Here is a 10,171-nt window from a genome sequence, read left to right as displayed (position 1 = left end):
AAACCACTGGGCTCATTCATCTCCTTTTAACAGCCCCATGTCATCCAGCCTGGTCTTTTCCATTCCTGCTCTGTCCAATCCTGACAACATAATTTAGTTCCAGGGAACTTGAATAGAACAGAGCGGACTGATATTTCCACACACCCGGGCCTTGATTAATACCGTCAGGGCAGCTGCCTGTGAGGAAGAGGAGTCCGGGATGGTGAGGCTCTGCGGCATCCAGGCTCCTGTGCTCACCGCCTCTCCCCTGCCTGGGGGCTCGCCCCTTCCCAGTCTAGGTGCCAAGACCCTTACTTGGTGGATTTGTCCTTCCTGCTGTTTAGTCATTCATTCTGCAAGCATCCTGAGTGTTTGCCACAGTCAGGCTGTGGGGAGTGAGAGTTAAGTAAGGACCAGCCCGGTCCTTCAAGAATTCGAATTCAATCACGAGAAAATGAAGACCAATGGCCACTCAGGCAAAAAACGGCTTAAGAGATGAAACAAGGGCTAGAGCAGGGATGGAGTGAGACTGGGGGTAGATGGAGGAGCCCCCTCCATCTGAGGAGAGGGTGAGAGGCCTTCACAAAGGAGCCGGTGTCAAAGGAGGAGTTTGGGGATTCTTGAGATTTCCCCAGGCAGAGGTGCAGGGAGAGAGGGAGGGAAGGGGTGGGGTGCAGACTACAGGCCTAAGCAAACTCGTGAAGGCCTGAGATGCCCGACGGTGTGGGACTGGCCGGCGGTCTGGGTGTCCCTGCCGCGAGCTGGTGCTGAGGTGGGGGCGGGGCCCAGAGCGTGGACTGCCACGGGCAGATACCGACGGGTCTGTCTCAGCTCTGCACGGGCAGAACTTTCGGTGGGAATGCACCCGAGTCGGCAAAGGGAGGTGAAGAAGAGGACCCTGGAGGAAAAGCGAGAAGGGGGTGGAAAGCAGAGAGGGGCCATTCCCCGGCATCCCATCCTGGTGAGAGTGGAAGTAAGTCTCAGATGCCGGCAGGGTGAGGGAGTAGGGAGCAGGCTGAAGGTGCAGGGCGGGTATCTCCTCTCATCTGTGAGAGTGGGGCCCCTCCGACAATCCTGAAAACAGTGCCTGCTTCTTTTTCTTTGTGGACTTCCTTCAAAATAGGCAGCCACCCAGAGCGATCTTGACACTGCTAACCACACCCAGGCCCCCTTTCCAATATTCTGCACAGAAGCCTCCTGAACCCATCACAGAGGAGGCAGGATCACCCCATCATGAATGCGTCCCTGTCCTGCCCAACAACACCTGCATGGATGGCCTCTTTCCATGGATATCAAGATTTATTGTTCCTCAAAATCAAATATTGACCTTGGCTTTTTATCCATCAATATATGACCTTTCAAGTCAATGAACCTGGATATGCGAGTCAATGGTTACTTATTATTTCCCCTGCCCTGAAATGGAAATCTCAGACCTCAGTGCACGGATTGGACCACAGTTATGATCTGTTCATAGCTCCCTGCTCTTGGCATCTGTGATTGAAGAGCCCTTGAATGAGCTGCACGGTTCCCAGGAAGCCCGTTTGCTCACTCGCTCACTCATGGCATCAGAAGCCGCTCAGGGCAGATTTGCAATTCCATGCCACCTCCCCCTTTCCCTCCCTCTTTGAGAAACATTTGAGTCTGGTGACTTCTCATCCCAATGGGCTGAGGCTGGTCCCAGGCCACTGGGAAGCATGGTGTCTCTCTTCCCATCTGTCTAATGCCAGAAGGCATGGATGTCCTTCTTGGGCTAATTGGTGAACGGATCCTGACCACAAGTGACCCATCTCTGAAGTCTTCTTGCTCCAATGACCTCTGGGAGTCTGGGAGGAGGTAGAGAGAAGTTTAAGTCCCAGACATCTGGGTTTGAAGTATTAGTCTTTCCTTACTAGCTGGGTGGCTTTGGGTAGGATCTTTCTGTTCATACTTTCAGTGCCTCAGTTTCCCTATAAGTAACGGGGGCTGTTGTAAAGAATCAGTGAAATAATCTGGGTAAGGTGCTTTTAATCAACATCTGGCAGAGAAGCAGTGGTGGGGGTAGAGAGTGCTACTGCCGATCTAATGCTTCTCCCCTTCCAGCTACATGGAAGACGGCCATTCCCACCCACCACGCCTGTGGTTGAGTGGAACAAGTGCTGGGTTCAAGCCATCAGACTTTAGTTAGTTAGTTACTTATTGGACAGAGAGAGAGAGCACAAGCAGGGGGAGCAAGTAAAGGAGAAGCAGGGTCCCCACTGAGCAGGGAGTCTGATGTGGGGCTCGATCCCAGGACCCCAGGATCATGACCTGAGCCAAAGGCAGACACTTAACCGAGTCACCCAGGAGCCCTAGGCCAAAGGAATTTGACCAGAAGTGACATGGATCACTTCTGAACCGGGTCGTGAAAGCCAGGGCACCATTTGCCAGTCTTTCCTGCTGCCGTGGTGACCCGGAAGGTCACATGCGGCCAGTGGGGTGGCTTTGGATGGCGGAGCACCTGTCAGCTGTGTGGCTGAGGGGATCCTTGCCAGGATCTGCAAGGAAGGCTGTGTGAGGAAGAAACAAATCTTTGTTGGGTTAAGCCCCTGAGATTTTAGAGCTACTTATTGTTGCCATGTAGTTCAGACTCCCCTGGGTAATGGGGTTCTCAATAAATATGAGTGATCATTAGTGGGAGGACTGGTGCTATGGCAGACAAGTAGAATGCCCTGATCACCAGCCGTCCTCAGCAGCAGACACATGACCATGACAGTCAGTACCTCCTGTTCAAGCCCTGCTCGGCTAGAGAGTCTGCCCTGATCTTCTGACTAGGTCTGATGAGTCGGCTTCCCCTGGGCCTTTGTCCCTGGAGCCCCACTCTCCCCTCGAGACTGTACCTGGAGATTTGACTCCATTAAATGGCCATTGATGGCTGTGTCAATTTACTCGATGCAGGGAGAGGGGAAAGAAAACATGACACTGAGGGCCAAGGATGCCGGATTCGAATGTCAGCTCAGTGTCTGCCTCTTCCTGGGTTCCTTGCTCAAGCTGGGAAGGACCTTCCCTGTCCCCCATGGCACCCACTTGCCCTGGGCAGTGACTCTGGCTGCCTTCTCCCCTGGGCTACGTGCCCTTCAAGGGCAGGACCTGTCTGAATCCTTGGCACACAGTGTGCTATGTAAATGAAGGCTGACTTAAGGGTGATGCTGAAAGAGAAAAAGGCGCCATGATCATCTGTTCTGTGGCGTCACCACCACAGAGACTGTCTTAGGACATCTGTTTCCAGGAGAGTTTATCTGGGGGCACCTAGCAGAGGCGGATGGCCTTGTACCTTCCCCAGGCAGCCCCGGAGCAGTTCTGTGGGAGCCTAGAGGCGTGAAGAGTGCATTTGGAACTTCACTGCCTTGTTCCAAGCTCCTCATCTTGCATAAGGGGCTGGAAGTCATCTTGGGAGCTGTCAGGACATGATACCAGGTCTGTGGGCCTCCAACTCTCTCAGCTTATTACTTCTCATTCATGTAGTTTTATAGCCTTCAAGTCAATTCTGTCTTAGGCAACTCTCAGGTGTGTTTGATCACTCTCTACATGGAAAACGTGACTCTCTAGAGTGGTTTCAAAGACAGAGGCTTAGTTTAGGGGCATGAGAGCAACCTGGTTTCAGAGCCTGGGTCTACCCACATGCAGACCCACTATGGGTTCCCAAGGGATGCACACAGGCAGGACTCAGGGTGGGGGCTGGCAGGCAGTCGGGCCTAGGTTGGCAGTGAAGTTGCGTGAGGATGTCCCAGCTCTCCACACCAAGCTGCTTTGCCCAGGTGGGACCAGTCCCTGCTGCACCTGACTGATGACTGAATTCCCATTCATCTGTTCAGTACCAGTCTTCCCCCACAGAGACAAAGGACCACGCCTGTTTCTGCCTCACTAGTACGGAGCACAGTGTTGGGCACATTGTAGGGTTTCAGTACGTATTTGCTGACCAACTGATGGAGTGATTTCAGGCCTTGTGGCCTAGATGCCTGCCCTAGGGTGGGTTGGGAACTGGGGAGGCCATAGGTGTGGTCCTGGCCTTTCTATACTCATGGTTTGCAGGCTGCCTTTCTCTTAAAAGAGCTCTAAAAACCATGCTGGAGCAAAAATGCTTATGAGTGTCAAGTGAGACCCAGAGAGGGTAAGTAATGTTCACAGTCATCCAGCCGGTTAACTGCAAACCAGGGCTGGGGCCCAGTTCTGAGTAACTCTAAAAACCACGCACTCTTCCTTTTACCACCACCCTTCCAGCAAATCCCAAACCTCAGGGAATGTCAGAGTTCCTTGGGACATTTGTAAAAATTCAGATTCCTGGGCTTCGTGCTCAATACTTCTATTTTAGTCAGTTTGGAGGCAGGGATGGCCTTAAGGCAGACAGGCGCCCCAGGCCAAGACTTCATTTATTTATGTATTTATTTTGCGGGTGAGGCAGAACACTTTGAGTCACTCAAAATCATGTAAGCACCATTCTGCTGGTCTGATCTTCCTTGATCTAATGAAAGACATGCTTTGCTGCCCAGTGAGAGCAATTCACTGGCCAGACTGCCTGCCAGGTACAGGGGTCTAACTGTGGGGCCTGGAGATGACCCCACTGGTCTGAGTCCTTGCAGCTCTTTGGGACATCTGGTCAACTCTCGAAGGCCGCGGGATCAAGAGAGAGAAGGTACACAGTCTCTGAGGAAGAGAAACAAATGGGGCTTGGAACTCACACAGGTCCTGGTCCTGTATTGGGATTTCCCACCTCGGTGGCGCTGGGAATCCAGGCCTGGGCACAAGGAAGGCTCTCCATGACAGAGGGGCCCCCTGAGGTGTGGGCCGCATGACAGGCAGGTCTGTCTGGAGGACACCTGAAAACCTGGATTTACATCAACTCCCCAGGGGATTCTGACCTGGGGTACTGTAGGTCACACTTCGAGAAACACTGCCCTAGGAGCCTAGGGACAACTTAAGATAGGAAGAGCTTCTGAAAGCCTTGTCTAGTCGGGGATGGGCTCACCAGTGCTTGGGGTCGGGTGCAGGCTCCAGGCCTGTGGGCTCTCTGACCAACCTGGTGGCTGTCACCCCCAGGCGTTCCCTCACAGGAGGAGGTTGGTGGGCACTGGGTGGCAACCCTGCCTCCCAAGGGGCCTTCTGATCAGACAGGCCCTCGGCAGCCTCCTAATTTGTGTCCTCCTTGCAGTGCCGGTAGCCGCTTTCTGATGCAGAGGGACCCTAGTCATGAGTTTCTATTAAAAGAGCTGATTCTCAGCTCTCGGAACTCAATGTGCAGAATAAACAATGGGGCAGAATCCTATTAAAAAAGGCTTCCAACATGGACAAATTAAGCCCTTGGGAATGCCTTACAAAGAATACATTTTTCCAGTGTCGAACCAAGATCAATAGAGAAAAACAAATAATTTCAAGTGGGAGTTGTCATAATGATACCCAGGTACCGGCAGGGGTTGGGTGCCTTATTTTGGCCTGAGGACACCCCGGCAAAGATAATGAGGGAGCAGAGGAGGGGAGCTCGTCACGGGCGTGGGGGTGTCTGGGTCTCCCGTGCGGCTGAGCAAGGAGGATGTCGCGTCTCATTTGTCTCTGTCGAGACTCCCTCTTTCTCTGGGGGATGGTTAAGCCCACAGCGCTATGCTCAGCCCACCGAGGGCTTTGTAAGCCTGGGGTGGGGAGGGGCAGGAGACCCCGGCTTTGTTCACGAGGGGAGGGATCTCTGCACAGGCAGGGCGGGGAAGCTGCGTCTGCCTCTGCCTGAGCAGAGTGGACATCCTCAGACATTCGCGCAGACACCCGAACTGTCACCAGCCAGAACTAAGCCCCTCCTTTGCTCTCTCCACTTGTGACTGCTCTATGAATCTCACTCCTGCCATATCTAATTCTGTTCCCTGGAGCCACGCAAACTCTTCCCCGTGCTTCCAGGCAGATCTTGAATCCTGCCTCTTTATGAAACCTTTTCTGAATTCTTCCCTCCTTGTCTAGATTCCTAGTGATCCAAGTAATACCCCTGAGTGTTCCAGTGAAGCAAAGGGAGACTCGGGCCCGGCACATCATTACCCCTGCCTCCCCTCCCCAACCCTGTCCTATTGACTGGTCAGGTCAGTGCTTCACCCTCCTTCTTAGGCACCCCTGGTTCAGTCCAGCTCACCCCACACCTGCTGGGCAATGCCCCGTGGTAGATCCCATGCTGGTTCTGGGAGATCCCGTGTTGAGCAAGACACAGGCTGGGGGCCCGTGAAGGCAGGGACGCACCCAACCTTCCTAACCTGTGACACTTCAGACTGCACATACCTTATGAGGCAGCAATCCCACTCCTATCTGCCCAAGAGAAACATTCATACATGGGCTCATGGAGGCTTTTTCAAGGACTTTTACTAAAGCCTTGGTACACAGAGCCAGAAACAACCTTAATGCCCATCCCTGGGAGGATGGCTAAGGCCTTATGGCTTGTCTCTACTTCAGTTAGAAAAATGTCCATATAGTGGTGCAGAAAGGTCACCACGAGAGTGTGGGATCAATAAAGCAAGGTGCAGAATGTACATACGGTATGACAGTCCTTAAAAAAAATGCACACACGTGTACACTATACACAGGCACACACACCCACATATGCACACACATATACGTACATACGGGCACACTCAGGCACACGCACACGTGCTCACTCGCAGAGTGCTATAGCCTTGCTTGTAAGGATCACAATCTCAACATTCGGAATTTCTCCGAATTCTTGCTCTGCCCCTCGCTAGACCGGTAACCTTGGGCAAATGAACTCCCCCTTCCGTACCTCATTTTGCTCCTCCGTAAAATACAGATAACTATATTTCAACCTCCAGAAATGATGGAGTGGAATGAATGATGAATGGAGTTAATACGCTCCGAGCGCTCGCACGAGAGCCCGGACAGGAAGGGCTGAGCGTTGCTGCTATGAGTCTGCTTCTCCTCGTCTAATGCGCACACCTTGCTCACATCCTAAACCAGCAGTCAAGGTGCAATTTGCCACTGGTAGACCTTAACGTCGGGTCATAGTTTCATTGACAAATTCCTTCCTTCTTGGTAGCCCATGAAGTGATGATGGCTCATCTTCCACCTGGAGACCCTGGGCACGGTGAAACAGACTATGATAACCGGGAAGTAGTCAGTAGGGCATGGGCCGGTGCCCAGCGAGCTCTGGGCCAGGCACAGCCTGCTCATACCAGTGGTTCCCTCTGGGAAGAGTGCCGGAGAGGGGGCTGTCAGGAGGCCTGCGGCCTTATCAGGGCTGCCTTAGTGCTTTACAAGCAGCGAGGACCCGTGTTTACATGTGGTTTCACTTAGCGTTGCTTGGCTGCGGCGGGCAGACACTAACACTGGTTAACTTCAGCAAAAAGGAATTTATTGGCAGGATGTCGGGAGCTCACAGAAGTGACAGGAGCCCCGAGAAGCAGACTCGGAGAGGGATGAGGGCCCTGGCCTCTCCCCCGGGCCTGAGTTAAGAATCACGGCCACCACCTGGTAGCGGGAAGCATCTGGTCTGCACGCCACCACGGCTGAGATGAGTGACCTCCAACCTTCTTCTCTGTCTCTGGGTCCAGTGGCTCTTGTCATTCTTTTTTTGGTGTCTGTCACAGGATGACCACCTCCTCCCTAGGCTGGAGAAATTCTTAAAAGTCTTGAGTGAAAGCGACTGAGTCAGCCCCCCACTGTGACCCAGAGTGGTGGATCCGGGCAGTCCCGGGCTCCTTTGCAGCTAGGGCACAGATGCGTGCCCGGGCTGGTCAGCTGCCAAGTCCCTCTCCTGTACAGTGAGCTAGGAACAAGCAAGGCCATGAAACAGGGGCCAAGCACATCTGTGCTGGGGGCAGGGAGATGGAGGGCAGCCATGGCCAGACTGAAGTCCACCTGGCTGCACTGATTAGAATGGCACCACCCATGCCCAGTGCCCGGGGCAAGCCGCAGCACCCCATGGTCAGTGCGCTGCCTTGGTGGCCTCACTGGGTTAGCTTCATGAGGACAGTTCGGCTGTGTCAGCGTGGCTTGGCCTCTCTGCTTGTCTCTGTGTCTATTCCTGCCTTCCTAGCAAGCCTGTGGACCACCTCACCTACTTCCAAGTAAATCTCCCTTTCTGCTTCAATCTGACCAACTTAGATTCTGTAGTCGGTGACCAATAAGCCTGGCTGACACCCTCTGTCACCCACCCCAGATGCAAAGTCCCAGAAGAGAGGTCAGGACACCGGGTTACTCCCTGGCGTGAACCAGAAGACAGAAGGAGCCGGCTTTTGTGATGGGAGGCAGGAGCCTGGAACCCTGCCCCCCACCCCTCCCGCCAAGACCACACACAATGGGGAGGAGGAAGAGGAAAATTCCAGGAGGGAACTGGGAATTGAGGTGCTGTTGGTGAGGGGTGTGCAGGGGGTGACAAAACATGACAAATGGGCACTGTTGTTACTTAATCAAGATAGTGCATGCCCTGCTTGCAGGAAACCAAGTTATTCATTCATTCATTCATTCATTCATTCATTCATGTTATTCAACAGACTGCAAGCCAGTTATGTGCAAAAGCAGTCAGGCACTGGGGACGTAAAGATGACAGCCCTTCAGGAACCTGGGTCTGGTGTTGTACCAGGTAAGTGAACAGGGACAGGCGGTGGGCCCACTATTGCAACACCAGGTGGCCCAGGCACTCAGCCTAAGAAGGAAACAGTCAGAGAAGTCTCCACAGAGCGGCAAATGAGCTGGGCCTTGAAGGAGAGGCAAGATGGGCAGGGGTGCAGAGGAAAGGGGCAGGGACAGTGCAGGTGTGCAGCCTCAGGATTATGAAGGGACACAACCTCACCCCCGTGCTCTGGGACAGGGGAGAGTGCAGGGAGCTGAGGGTGGAACATGGGGGAGGCCAAGTGTCTGCAGGAGAGCAGGTGCTGTGGAAGATGAGCCTAAGGGTCAGGCCGGAGCCAGCAGGCAAGGGCCTTGAATGTCAAATGAAGGGGAGTCAGCGAAGTGTTTTAAAAGAGAGAGATAGGTCATTAGATCCATCTCTGAGAAAGATTGTTTGGGTGCATGAATGAAGAGGAATTTGTGGGAGCCAGGAGAGGAGGGAGCAGTGGAAAAAGAAAGACGGAGAGGCCCCAGTTCAATCTCTGAGGCTTGGTTTGAGAGACTAGAGCCCAGTCATGCCAGCTGCCACTCTGGGCTCTGCCGGCAGCTTGCTGAGTGCCTGGACACATCACGTCGCCCCCAGGCCACTGTGTTTTTGTACTGTGCTCTGTGGGATCCACAGGCTTCCACAGAGCAGCCACCCTCCAGGGTCTGTAGTACACACCAGGGCCCACATCTCACGTTTTGTCCTAGTACGGTGCTGCTACGACAGTCAATGTGGAAAACCGCGGAACCAGCTCCCCAAGTTCTTATGTGGCTCTGAAATCTTCAGGCAGCCAACTCAACCTGGTGTGCTCTTGACCTTCCCCATTGTAACGTACCATGTTGAAACCGCTCCGTCCCAAAGTGGATGGCTGTTCCCTTATGCCCAGGGATCCATGAATCGAATACTCTGGTTCTGCTTGAAGAGATAGGACCTTAGCAAGGGAAGGTCTTGGAGGTGGGAAGGCAGATCATGGCCCTCTTGGTAGGGTTGGAGGGGCATGGCCCAAGGCCTCGCATTGGCAGTGGGACAGCCTCCTGGAGGAGCTAGGTCTCAGAAACTGGAGAGGGGCTGGGGAGGGATGTTGTGCTCCAGGAGGGGAGAGGAGACTAGCAAAAGGGGGGAATCTGTAAATTGCTGGGGCTGCCAATCCTGGACTAGAATTTGCTTTTGCAAGCGCATCATGGAGAATCCAAAGAAGATCTGCTTAATTTATTTTTCTCAATAAACATTTTTTTCCAGGGGGAGAAAGTCCAAGTTTGGTACAGTGGCTCCACCAGGATCTGGCCTTCTTCCTCCTGTTCTACCATCTTCATGTGTGGGGTCAAGTCCACGTTCCTGGAGGTCCAGGGAGTGGCAAGGGGGAGGGGCAGTGCCTAAAAAAAAAAATCGGTTTTCCAGATAAGCCTTTCAGATACCTGCCGCTCTCCTTGGGTGCTTCCAAGGGCCTCCCCAGGTCGAAAGGGGACCTGGGAAATGGAGGGCTTCCCCTGATTTGAACAAATGTGGGGTTTCCCTTGGTAAGAAAGAAAGGGGGAATGGGTGTGGTTTAGGCGGCTAGCTGAGTCTGTCTCCGCAGGCCATCAGATTCTACATAAC

General features: G+C 53.4%; 1 long non-coding RNA gene across 1 annotated transcript; it reads left to right on the top strand.

Moving 5' to 3' along the window:
* Positions 1 to 5,308: 5,308 nt before the first annotated feature.
* Positions 5,309 to 9,885, top strand: LOC116573044. The gene is made up of 3 exons (XR_004278593.1): positions 5,309 to 5,392; positions 8,472 to 8,560; positions 9,815 to 9,885. It is a non-coding gene; the product is annotated as an uncharacterized LOC116573044 (long non-coding RNA).
* Positions 9,886 to 10,171: the final 286 nt, after the last annotated feature.

This window comes from Mustela erminea, chromosome 14 (assembly GCF_009829155.1).
Source record: "Mustela erminea isolate mMusErm1 chromosome 14, mMusErm1.Pri, whole genome shotgun sequence".
Lineage (NCBI taxonomy): Eukaryota > Metazoa > Chordata > Mammalia > Carnivora > Mustelidae > Mustela > Mustela erminea.
Note: the sequence above shows the minus strand (reverse complement) of the source record. Positions and strands in the feature narration are given on the sequence as shown.